The following is a 12487-nucleotide window of genomic DNA, read 5'->3' as shown; positions in this document are numbered from 1 at the left end:
GGCTGTTTGAAATTCCTAAGGCCTTCTCCTCACGTTTTCCTGCAAATTCATGAGGCAGCATGCTGGAATATGCCTTCAGTCATTTGAAGGTGTTTGCATGTCCATGCAGGATGGATTGAGTCTATGGAAGGCAAGAAGTGTGCACAGATTGAAGGAAGAACCCATAAGTATAGTTTTACCCTCACATGCAATTATGACACTTGAAGATCTGCATTCCTACAGTGATTTCTCTGTCTTTACAACTACATAAAATATGGACTGAGTCTATGCATTTCCATGCAGGATGGATTGTTTCTATGGTAGGCAAGAAGATTGCAGAGACTGAGGGAAGAACCTATTAATACTGACCTGAAATCTATCTGTGGGTGTGCTGTGCTGCTGATGGGTACCCTGTGCTGGGGATGAACCTGTGCTGCTGGTCAGGATGCTGATGTTGCAGAGTATGGAGGTAGGGAGGTAAGAGAGCTGAGACTGGAGGGCAAGAGGGCTGAGACAGGATACCACAAATAAGTGCAAAATACAAATAAGGCAGCTACTAAATCCCACACGTGTGGAATGTAGTCGTTTTTCACACGTGTGGATGGGACCCAGATCTCTTGGAGTTTGAAACTTGGCACATGTGAAAGGTACACTTTATGTCTTGGAACTTGTGCCATTCATGATTTCATAATCAATTCCACAACCACTCTTCCCTCCCCTGCCTCCCAATCTTTCATCCCTGCCAGGACCCTCGCATCTTCCTTTTCCTTCTCTCTCTGATCCTTTCCTACCCAGCACACTCCATCCAGACTGCAACCTGCCTGAAGACTACTACCACTGCCAGATCTCCAAGTTACCTAGAGTGCAGAGTTCAAGCTAGTGAAAGAGCAGGAGATTCACTAGTGCAACTCCAACAGCATGGAAAAGGAAAAAAAAGGTCAGAATTCTAGATTGTTTTCAATGTTTTTTGACATATATTTCTTCCATCCATTGGATTTTTGATGTCCAAATGTCTTCACTCAGCTCCACCCTTCTTGTTACATATTCAATTGATACTGTCCAAGAATGTGGTAAATCACCCAGGAATTTGATTGGAGATGGATATGAATAGAACCTAGAAATTTGCAACAAAATGCGAGGAGAGTGGTTTATACATCTCTAGGTAGCCCATATCGCATTTTGCTGCAAATTCCTGTTGTTGACACATTCCTCATGAAAAGCTTTACTCAGCTCCAGCCTTTCTCTTGCATATCAAATCATACTGTCCAGGAATCAATGAGATGAACCTAGTGTTTGATTTGACATGCATATCAACAGAACTAGAGAATTTGCAACAAAATGCGAGGAGAGTGCTTTATATTTTCCAAATGGTCCCCCATCACGTTTTCCTGCAAATTCCTATGTCTCTTTTGGTTCTCACTTCTACCTCATTGTTTTGCTATCTTTGGCCCTGTGGAATTCTTCCTTGATGATGAGAAATGTTTTTGCTTTGGAACAGTTGACTCCCAGGCCCCACCTTTCAAGAGGAAGCTGGACTTTTCTGTTGCTATTATTAGACCACAGCAATCACCAGGTGAGTCATGAGAGCTCATGAAGGAATTATCTGGTGATATCCTATGCATTCACTGATTGACATAGTTCCAGGGTCTTCACCTCCAAATAGACCCCCATATAGAGTTAGTCAATCTCAACAAGATGTTGGTCCTTACTACTTCTTTGACCTTCTGTCTCAGCTCCAGAGGATACACCATATCAAAATCACACTTCTCTCATATGGCCACAATGCATTAAACATTTTGTACTACAATTAAAAACCATTGAAGCAATAAGAATGAAAAGAAATTATGGGGATTGTGACCATGGTGCTGCATATTATAGGTAAAGGTCAAATTAAGAAGTAATAAGCCTATATGTACATCACATACTAAGTTACTCTTACAAACTCTTATGTTGGGAACATATTCCTGTCAAATTCCATGGCAAAAGATTATAGACTACAACTTAGTGTATTTTTTAATGCTCTTCTCAAACCTAAGTTGCATTAATTCACACGATTTTTTTTTAATTAAAAAAAATGCTTGAATTTGTATTTTTTACGATTTAAAATGCTTGAAGCATTTTTTCCCATTTTATTTGTATGAATAACTAGCTATTCGTATGAATAACTTTATTCGTACAAATAATAGCTATTTATTCGTATGAATAAACGCAGTATAAAAAAAGAACCATTCTTATTTTTGGTATTCATATGAATACTTTCACCTACCTTCCTTGAAACCTCAGCTACTTGCTTGCTAGCCCTGCTACCTCTTGCTTGCTTTTTTCTCCCTTGTTTGCAACTGGCACTCATCTCTCTTGCGAGAGTTGTGTATTGTAGTCTTTTTTAATTAATTGATGATTGTTTTGTTTTGTTTTGTGTTTTAGACTGGCACTCATCTCTCTTGCGAGAGTTGTGTGCTGTAGTATTTTTTAAGGAATTAATATTTGTTTTGTATTGTGTTTTGGGGACTGGCACTCATCTCTCTTGCGAGAGTTGTGTGTTGCAATCTGTTTTTATTAATTAATGTTTTTTTTGTATTGTAGTCTTTTTTTATTTATTAATGTTTGTTTTGATTTATTTTTTACACTTGCACTCCTCTCTCCTACGAGAGTTGTGTGTTGCAATTTCAATTTCTATATAAATAATTATTTTTTATTTGAGGTTGGTACTCATCTCTCTCAAGAGAGTTGTGTGTTGTAGTCTCAGTTTTTTATAGACAGGTTTGTTTGTAGGATCTCTTGGGCTGGCACTCATCTCTCTTAAGAGAGTTGTGTATTGTAGTCTAAGCTTAGTGATGTTTTCATAGATGCTTATTCTAGCACTCATCTCTCTCTTGAGAGTTGTGTGATGCAGTCTAAGTTTAGAGATGTTTTCATAGACACTTATTCTAGCACTCGTCTCTCTCTTGAGAGTTGTGTGATGTAGACTAAGTTTGATATCATGCGATGTGCTCATAGACACTTAGTATGGCACTCAACTGTCCCTTGATAGTTGTGTGTTGGAGTTGAAGCCTAGTGTTAGATGTGAAGACCATGGTTAGTAAGAGTTACACACTCAATGTCACACAATAACATGATTTTTTATGATTTTATATAGTCTTTTACATGAGTTGAGTTTAAGTTGAGAGGTTATACCTAGGTCATTTTTGGAATTTATTGCATTGTTAATTGTTATGGTTTAGTCAGTTTTTTATTGCACATGGCCCTGAATTCTTTTTTGAATTCTGTGTTGCAGCTTGTTGCATACTAAATGGCTCACGCGGGTGAGAAGAGAAAGTTTCAGCATTCTGATCTCAATAAGACTTAGAGGAAGGTGCTGAAAAATAAGAATGCGCACTTCTTAATAAATGTTGATTAGGATATCATTGAGATAGCTTTCAACAATGGTGGAAGCGGTGTACAAAACTTGGCTAGGACCATAGTAGAGTGTGGAGCGAGGACCTTGCGTAAACGATTTCCAAATGTATTTCTAGTAGAATCTTTAGATCAATTCATGCACCACTTCACCTTGGAGAGTCGACAATGCCTTGGTCAAATAGATCGAGACATCACCTCTTATGATGCGAAGTGGGAGGGTCCCGCTGTAGAAGCCAAGGTCGCATACATTGAGAATGCGTGGCAAGGTTTCAAAGGCAAAGGAGCTGCATCCCTTTATCATTGCATCCACTGTAGCCATAAGCATCACTGCAGCCACGCCATGCATATGCACCAATGCATCCACCACAACCTTCCTTCTCTCGTATCCCTTTTCCCCAAGTTCTTCCATACCCACAAGCAATTACTCCACTTGTTCCACGTCTCCCATCACATGCATGCCCAAATTTTGCAACTTCTTTTGCATGTCTGTTTATGCCTCCTACCGCACGCGTTGACCAGTTTCCCTCCATACTTGCTTGCACCAAGAATGCACAATCCATCTGCACGTGTTGATAGGGTGCCCTCTTCATCATTCTCACCCTCATACTCGCCTGCACAAGCACCACCCGCATCACATGGCCTGCATGAATGTGCACAAGTGGCAACACCCATGCGACCCATACTGCTTCAATGACGTGACATTCGATTCACACCCAGTGCAGCTGTGGGCACAAGCACACACGAAACTGTCAGCATGTGCAATCTTCTTGTCGCACCATTTGATCCATGTACAATTTATGCCTGTAAGGTGCTGAAGCATTCTGTGCCTACCAATGCATTGAAGGAAAAAAGCCTTCAAGGAAGCCACATGCATGGGCAAGGGGACGAGCATTTTCTGAGCGTCTCAGCGAAGGAAACAAAAAGCTTCCAACTATTCAAAGATATGGCAAAAATGGATCAGAAGAAAACATAGTTTCACTTAGAAATATGCAAAGTATTATAGCAATGCCTATTTTATACACAAATCTTTACGTGAATCTTTGGGAATGGTGAGAACATAATGGGATAGCTTTTGAAGGAACCCACATGTAGAGTAGACTTCTCTATGAAAATTCCCTTATGATCCTTCTTACAACTTTTACTTAATAGGGGGTGACATTGAAAAACTCTCTCAACCTATCTTCATGAAATCGTTTCTCCAAAGAAAAAGCATAGAAGCAATCCATCAAGGTAGTTTCGCTAGCGAAACCCCTTTGAAGTAGGTCTTCTAAGGTAGTTTCACTGGCGAAACTGCCTTGGACAACACTTTTAAAAGTGACATAACTTTCACATCCAATGTCCAAATATAGTCATTCAACCACTCAAATTGATCAAAAAACACCATTTGAGCACATCTATGGGTTATATTTTGGAAAATCTTGCATATAAAGTATTAAATATTATGTGTATTTTATGAGAGTGATATATAAGCCCAAGTTAATACTTATTTATAGTAATTTAAACTTCTTTAGAAACATGTCTATAAATATCTTGTTATTTATGCTATGAAAACACTAGAAAGATATTGCCATATGATATAAATGTGTTAATTATATATGCATAATGTTATTACATTGAGACTGATTATGAGGGATTTTTCTTAAATGAATTATTTTTCAACACTTTTTAAAGGTAATAACAGGGGTACAAGGAAATGTCTACAAATAAGAAAATTTATGTTATGTAAAAATGAATGAGTGACTAGTCTTTATATTTTTATGATAAAGGGATCTAGTTCTAGTGAAAATAAAAGTGTAAAAACCATGTTTCCTAAAGAAATACAAAATTTTAAATCTCTTGAAAAACATGCTCAGATAAACTTGCTCATAGGTTTTTGCTCGTAAAATTTACGCATCCCATGGGGCGATGTCGTACATCTTGGCATCATCCAAGCTATAGGTCTAGTAGATGCCAATGATAATATTTTTGTTTTGGAATGGAAATCATTTGGAAAGATGGATAACCTACCTCGAACATGATGAAAAGTGACCATCTTTGGTAAGACACAGAGATGATCCGAAAATGCCTGCTAGAGCTCCACGGGTCCATCAGCATGTTTTTGATATTTTAAGTGCACTTGTTCACACTATTCATTACATGCACCAACACAATGTCCTACATAATGATTTGCATGCACGAAACATTATGCTAAATTTCTTCGAGTCATCTAAGGAAGTGTATTTTGGCATTTGTGATTGGGGAATGATGACATCGACAAGCACTAGCAAGCATTATCTAGCATTACTCAGTAACAGTTCCAACACTGTGTGGAGTTCCCATCTAAGATCTCACCATGACGCTCCGGAGTGCCTGTGCACCAATCCTCCATCTTTCGACATTGCACAAGATGTGTACACAATGTCCCATCACATTTTGAGGATCATAGACATTTGTGCACCATCTACTAGTACTAGACTTGCACAAGCTTTAATTGGGCGGCTACAACAATTTGCGATTCAAGGAAAGTCTACACAACCAAACAGTTATCCAAGCACTGCTGATTTTTGTGGGGTTTTTAATATTACTCCCAGATGCGGTATACAACTCAATCCCCACCAAGGACTTAGACCAGCAAATGATTGAGTCTCTCTTGAACAATTTGTAACATGAATTTCCAAACATGATTATTTGTAACATTAATATTTTTGTATATCATCTGAGTCTCCAGTCCATGATTCAAGTTTGTATATTTGAAATTCAATTTGGTAATATCTAAGGTGATACGTGTCATGTTGGTATGATTTCATGAGATATTGTTTAAATATTATTTGTATAAGAATTGAAGCGATAAGGGTCATGTTGAATTTAATTGTTTAATTCGGTATACATGATATAAAACAATTCTATCTTGTTGTTATTTTTTAGGTTAAATATGAGCAGGGAGGGAGAGAATGTTCTACCACAGGATCCTCCCCAACCAGAGGATCTTCCAATTCATGAGGATCCAAAAGCATCATTTGTGCCTCAAGAGGCTGATTTAGTGGATCAACTAAATCACACCGAGGCTTAAGCTATCTTGCAAGCCCAAAGAGAGATGTTGGGAAGGGAGGGGCTAGGTATGTTTGCCACTAGTCCAGTCAATGCTGACGCCATGCAAGGTGACCCGCTCTCTCTTTGGCAAGTACAAAGGCTTTGTCCATCGGAGTCCATAAGAAACACCTTGTTTCTTCAATCTGAAAATGCTAGAAACAAATATGAACAACCCAATTTTTCATACCTGTGGCACAAAACCCTTGCCCATATCCTTCTCCAGCGATTCATAGAGGTGGAAGGGAGCTTTCCCAATAACCAAAAGATACCCATTTTCTTCATTCAGCAATTGTATGTCTGCAACATCTTGCATCGACGTGTGGATTGGAACGACAAGCATCACTTGTCAGGAACAGGAAAGGGATGTCCTGCAGAGTGAAAGCGAGCAAGAAGAGAGAACAAAGAGCCCATGTCTCTAAGGCCTCACATGCTAACTTCCCAGGCACATAGTGACCTTGTTGACTTGGCAGTGTCTGCCATACCTCTCCATCAGCAGGGTGTTACTGCATATAATGATCCAAATTAAGTGCATAATATGCATTAATATAATCATCCGGATTAAGTGCATAATGTGGATTAATGTAGTTTAAGTGGTTAGAATTGATTGAATGGTTTAAGTGGACTAAGTGGTTTAAGTGAATTAAGTGGATAATGTGAAGCTAATGTAAAGTTATAATGATTCGGATTAAGTGCATAATGTGGATTAAGATGGATTAAGTGGATTAAGTGAGGTAAGATGGATTAAGCAGGTTTAACTGGATTAACTGGATTAAGTGAATTAAGTGGATAATGTGGAGCTAATGTAAAGTTATAATGATCCGGATTAAGTGCATGATGTGGATTAAGATGGATTATGTGGATTATGTGGATTATGATGGATTATGTGGATTATGTGGGTTAAGATGGATTTAGTGGATTAAGCAGATTAAGATGGATTAAGTAGTTTAAGTGGTTTAAGTGGATTAAGTGGTTTGAGTAGATTAATTGGATTAAGTGGATTATGTGAACTTTGTAAAGTTAATGTTTTAATGTTGAAATATATCGAAGTGGATCAGTGTACATGATAGCTAGATCAACCCTTGTGACTTGAAAATATAAACTTCGATTGTGCATATATAATTATTCTCCCCTTTTTCTCGATGTTGCCTTGAAAGTATGTGCAAGTCATAAGGTTGGATCTAGCTATTATGTATACCAAATCATCCACAAATTGAATAATTAAAACATAATAACATAACTCAGCCCATAAGTCATTAGCTTTCAAGTACAAAATGAGACGAGATGGATACGAGCATATGCACTCTTCCATCGCTTGACATATCCTCCTATCCATCCCCTCACATACAACATACCAACCTCCATATTTAGGGCTTCATCCACTGCTTCTAAGTACAAAATGAGATGAGATTGATGTGAGTATATGGCTCTTCCATCACCTAACATATTCTCCTATCCATCCCCTCGTGTGTAACATGCAACACTCTATATTGCATTTAACATAGGTACAATATCATCTATCTCTTCAACTTCACTGTTGTCACTAAGTAGCTCAAGCTCGTCTTCTTCTTTGCTTAATGCACCGTCGGCAACTATGTCTGTAGTCAATCATTGCCCAGCAATTCTCATTACAGTGACTCCACTTGTTGCCCTAGCCGTAACATTGAACCCTTTCAACAATCGTAGATTCCCAAAGCAAAAAACTAAATCTACAGTTCTTGATGGCTTTAAACGATTGTGTCTCTTCAAATGAATAAAATCCTATGCACTCCAATTTCGCTTACATGCACCCGATGATGCAACAATAGAGAGCACATGTGTTGCAACTCCAATGTCTCTCCACCATATTCCTTCCATCAAGTAGGTGCAATCGTCATCTTAATAGCATCAAGATTCTAGGGATCTCCAAAAGAGCCTTCACGGTTCGTATACCTCACTTGCTATTGGTAGGCCAATTTTCCTTGATCTCTCAGAAGCAAGTTCTTACAAACCTCTCGAAAGTTATTTATGGCTGCGATTGAGCATGCATATGATATTGTGGATGTATTGCAAACGCGGCTCCATGCAAAGGGGTGTGCATTTTCTTCCATCTCTTATCGGCTAAATGTATCACTTGTTGCTTTTCCCTAGGTGCAAAGTGCACGAATTCTTTAACTTGTCGTATTGCTTCGGACATCTTCCAATACACTTTATCCATAACAAAGACATCAGTGCCGACCATCCTCAACACTGTCACAAATGGCTCTACACCTTCTTTTATTCTTTCTACATTTTTCCAGAATGTTGCTGATTACACAATATGTACACATTTACTGCCTGATATTGCGTATTGTGTCTTTTTCTCGAGCCAATTTGTCCATCGTCTATCAGCAACAGTCTTGACTAAAGCTTGACGCACTTCCAACAATCTAGGAAGAACCAGAAAAGAAGTGGCAAATCTAGTTTGACAAAACTACCTTAGTTGCTTCACAGAGTGCTCTCTGAGTACTGCATGCAAGTATTGATGGCTATTTATAAAACTCACTACAACCTTAGCATCTTGTAGCACTGGTTGCAGAAATGGAAATTTTCCAATATCTTTCAATAATAAGTTGAGAGTATGAGCACCACATGGCACCCATGTCAGAGTGGGATACTTTGCCATGATCATCTCACAGGCGATCATATACTTCGATGCATTATCTGTTACGAATGCAGTAACATTTTCGCTGCCACCAACTTTATGAATTGCTCTTTTGTATATTTTTACAATATATGTTGAAGTTTTTTCTTTTAGAGGCGTATCAATACTCTCCCAAAACATTGTTCCCTTGGGAGTAATGTGTATTACATTTATTAAGGGTCTGGCCTGCTTGCTAGTCTATCCATCAAAAGCAAGAGTGCACCCATATAATCCAATATCTTTTTCTTTAAGCAGTCCGCCACAGTTTGTTTAACTCTATCAAGATGATCCATATGCATTTTATTATAATCCGGCAAACAAATCTTGGTCTAGCACATGACTTCAAGGCATTACGAAATGTCTCATCTCTCAAGACATTGAATGGTATACCATTTTTAACAAATGCTTCTATCCATCTTAAGTGCTCTTCATGCACTTGCTATCGAAGAAAACCATCCTCCATATATGATTGTTCTCCCCTTTTCCTCTTCTTTACCTGACTGACATTAGTCATGTCAAAACTTACCTACGACCCGCTTCCTAGCAAATCTACATCACCTTCATGTATTAATACACCCTCACATTTATCAGTGCTTCTCCTTCAACGGTCTTATCAACCTTAGAGCTGCTCACATTAGGACAATTCCTTATCAAGGTCGGATTAACCACTTTTTTCACTTTCTCTAAATGTGATTTGCATAACAAAAGAACATCAGACGGAGTGCATAGGCAAGCCTCAACATCACTACTAATTCTAAGAAAATGTTGCTTGATGTGAGTAGAACCACTCGTGAACTTGTGTCCACAATATTTACAATGCACGAAGGAGAGCGAGGCATGCACTTTTCGTATCTCCGTCACATAAGACCAAATCTTGCCGCACACCATGCTTTTGAAGTTGCAAAAAAAAAGGAATCCAAAAAAATTAATTTGTGTATGCAAAAGAAACATACTGCAATACATATTATGTCAAAAGCAACAAATATACTTTAAAAAACACTTTCAAGAATGCAATATATTAATTGTCATTCATTCAAATACCATTATAAAAAAATAAGATTATTTTCATTCATCAATAATTATATTTCATTCACATAAGATTATATCCCTATTGGAATATGATATTTCATTTTTTACTATTCTTTTAAAAGAATATAAAATATTGTTTCAAAAAAAAGTGCAAGAATGAGTAAATGCAAATTGTGTTTCATTCATTCACATTATTTTGAAAGAATATAAAGTATTCATTCAAAAGAAAGTGTAAGAATGAGTAATGAAATTTGAGAGACATGGATTCATATTCTATTGAAAGAATATACTCAAATTGTAAATCATGCATTCACATTCTATTGAAAGAATAATAAATATTCATTCAAAAGAAAGTGTAAGAATGAGACAAGTGTTCAAATAACCTTTAAAACTCTAAAATCATAGACACACAAAAAAAACTCTTTGTATTCTTTCACATTTTATTGAAAGAATATTAAATATTCATTCAAAAGAAAGTGTGAGAATGAGACTCTAGATGTTCTATTAAACTAAGATACAAAGCAACAAATTTTCTCTAACATCATAGACAAACACAAAACAAAATCACATTTCTCACAAGAGATCTAAGAAACTCAACAAGGAGAACCTTTCCCACAAACAAACTCCATAAACACAAACAAAGACCAAAGCACATTTCTCACATGAGATCGAAGGCACTCAACAAAGAGAACCTAGAACTCCCACAAACAAAGACATAAAGACCAAAACCACATTTCTCACAAGAGATCTAAGGAACTCAACAAAAAGATCCTAGAACTCCCACAAACAAATTCCATCTTAGTTCGAACCTTCTAAATTGCTTTTGCAACCTTGGAGGGCCTTCCTTCTTTCTTTTCCTTGTTTGATCTCTTATGCTTGGGTAGGGAACCAAGCATGAGATAAGATAAACTGGCAAATTGTGAGCTTAAGTACAGGAAAAGAGTCACATAATCGTCCTAATACAGTTTTATTCGTACGAATAAGTTATTTGTATGAATACTTATTCATACGAATAAAAGTTATTCGTACAAATATTAATGGATGACGTGTCGATTTATGGAAAAAACGTGACGTGTCAGTGCCTTTTTGCATGATTTTTTCATCCCTTCGAATCATTCATCCGGATTTCTCGCATTTTTCGAATCACAAATTCAATTTTTTCTACTTAGTCTCAAACATCACAATTAGGAGCTCCAAGGCCTAGTATATTTTTTGATACTCTTCTCAGAAGAGTATAGACTGCAACTAGGGCCGAGGCCTAGTGTATTTTTTAATACTCTTCTCAGAAGTTTATATATTACAAGTGGGAGCTCTGAGACCTATTGTATTTTTCATAATAACTACTGAACTAAGTCATTTATTACTCTTCTGAAACATCTTTCCCACCTCATGACTCTTTTGGTGAGTTGTACTATGTTGGATGTCATCTCAAGTAGACATTAAATATTTGCATCTAAGAGAATGACTTTCAAAGAGGCCTGAGCATCACAATGATGGATTTGGCCAAAGTCCAATTTTTGCCATAGTCTAGTGCATGCACTTGATTGGTAAGTTCCTCGAACGGAGAGAAACATTAGCAACAGTAATTACAAAAATTCTCATTAGGAGGCTCATTAATTTCCATAGAGCCTTGTTCCTTGGGGTGAGACACTTATGATGCACAATCAACTAGATTGACGAGCCAACTACTTTCTAGGGTCCAAGTCCATCAAACCCAAGCAAGATAGATAAGACCTTAACCTTGGCTATTTTATGCATGCTCATTCGTTGACCCACCTTTGTAGCTACTATGCTAAGTTTGATAGAGATCTATTTGATCACTATAATTGGGAGCTAAATGCTCGATAAAAGTAGTGCCAACTAATTTAATAGAAAAAATGATGCAATCTTAAAGTCCTTTACTTTATTTCACATCACCAAATAACATGATGTCGCTTTACTCATAATATATTCCTTGTAGGGTATACTTTACCTCCGATCACCCAATAACATGATGTGGGCTTTCTTCATGATATATTCCTTATAGGGTATACTTACAAAGTTGGTAGCTTGGGGGTAGTAGGTGTCTGCTACTTCAAATGTGGCCCTGAATCAAACATACCTTACTCTCAAGCTTCTCATATTAGGTTGAAGAGCTGTTGGCTCTCATTTGCTTTCATCGATGGCCATAGTTCCTTAAATCAAGATGAAAGATCATGCTTCCAACCACTACTTGTCCTTTGAGCCAGTTCCATAAAGGGTCTAGATTAGTATGGCATCCCATTTGTTGCCTTGCATAAGAAATAAGGAATATCCATCCACACAACCAGTTAAACTGGAATTGCAAGGTGGACATTATATGTCGTGGACATCCGT

The sequence above is a fragment of the Dipteris shenzhenensis genome, chromosome 29 (genome assembly GCF_047967505.1).
Source record: "Dipteris shenzhenensis isolate YYH24624 ecotype China chromosome 29, Dip_SZ_1.0, whole genome shotgun sequence".
NCBI lineage: Eukaryota > Viridiplantae > Streptophyta > Polypodiopsida > Gleicheniales > Dipteridaceae > Dipteris > Dipteris shenzhenensis.
The sequence above is the reverse complement of the archived record's forward strand: the minus strand, read 5'-3'. Positions refer to the sequence as shown.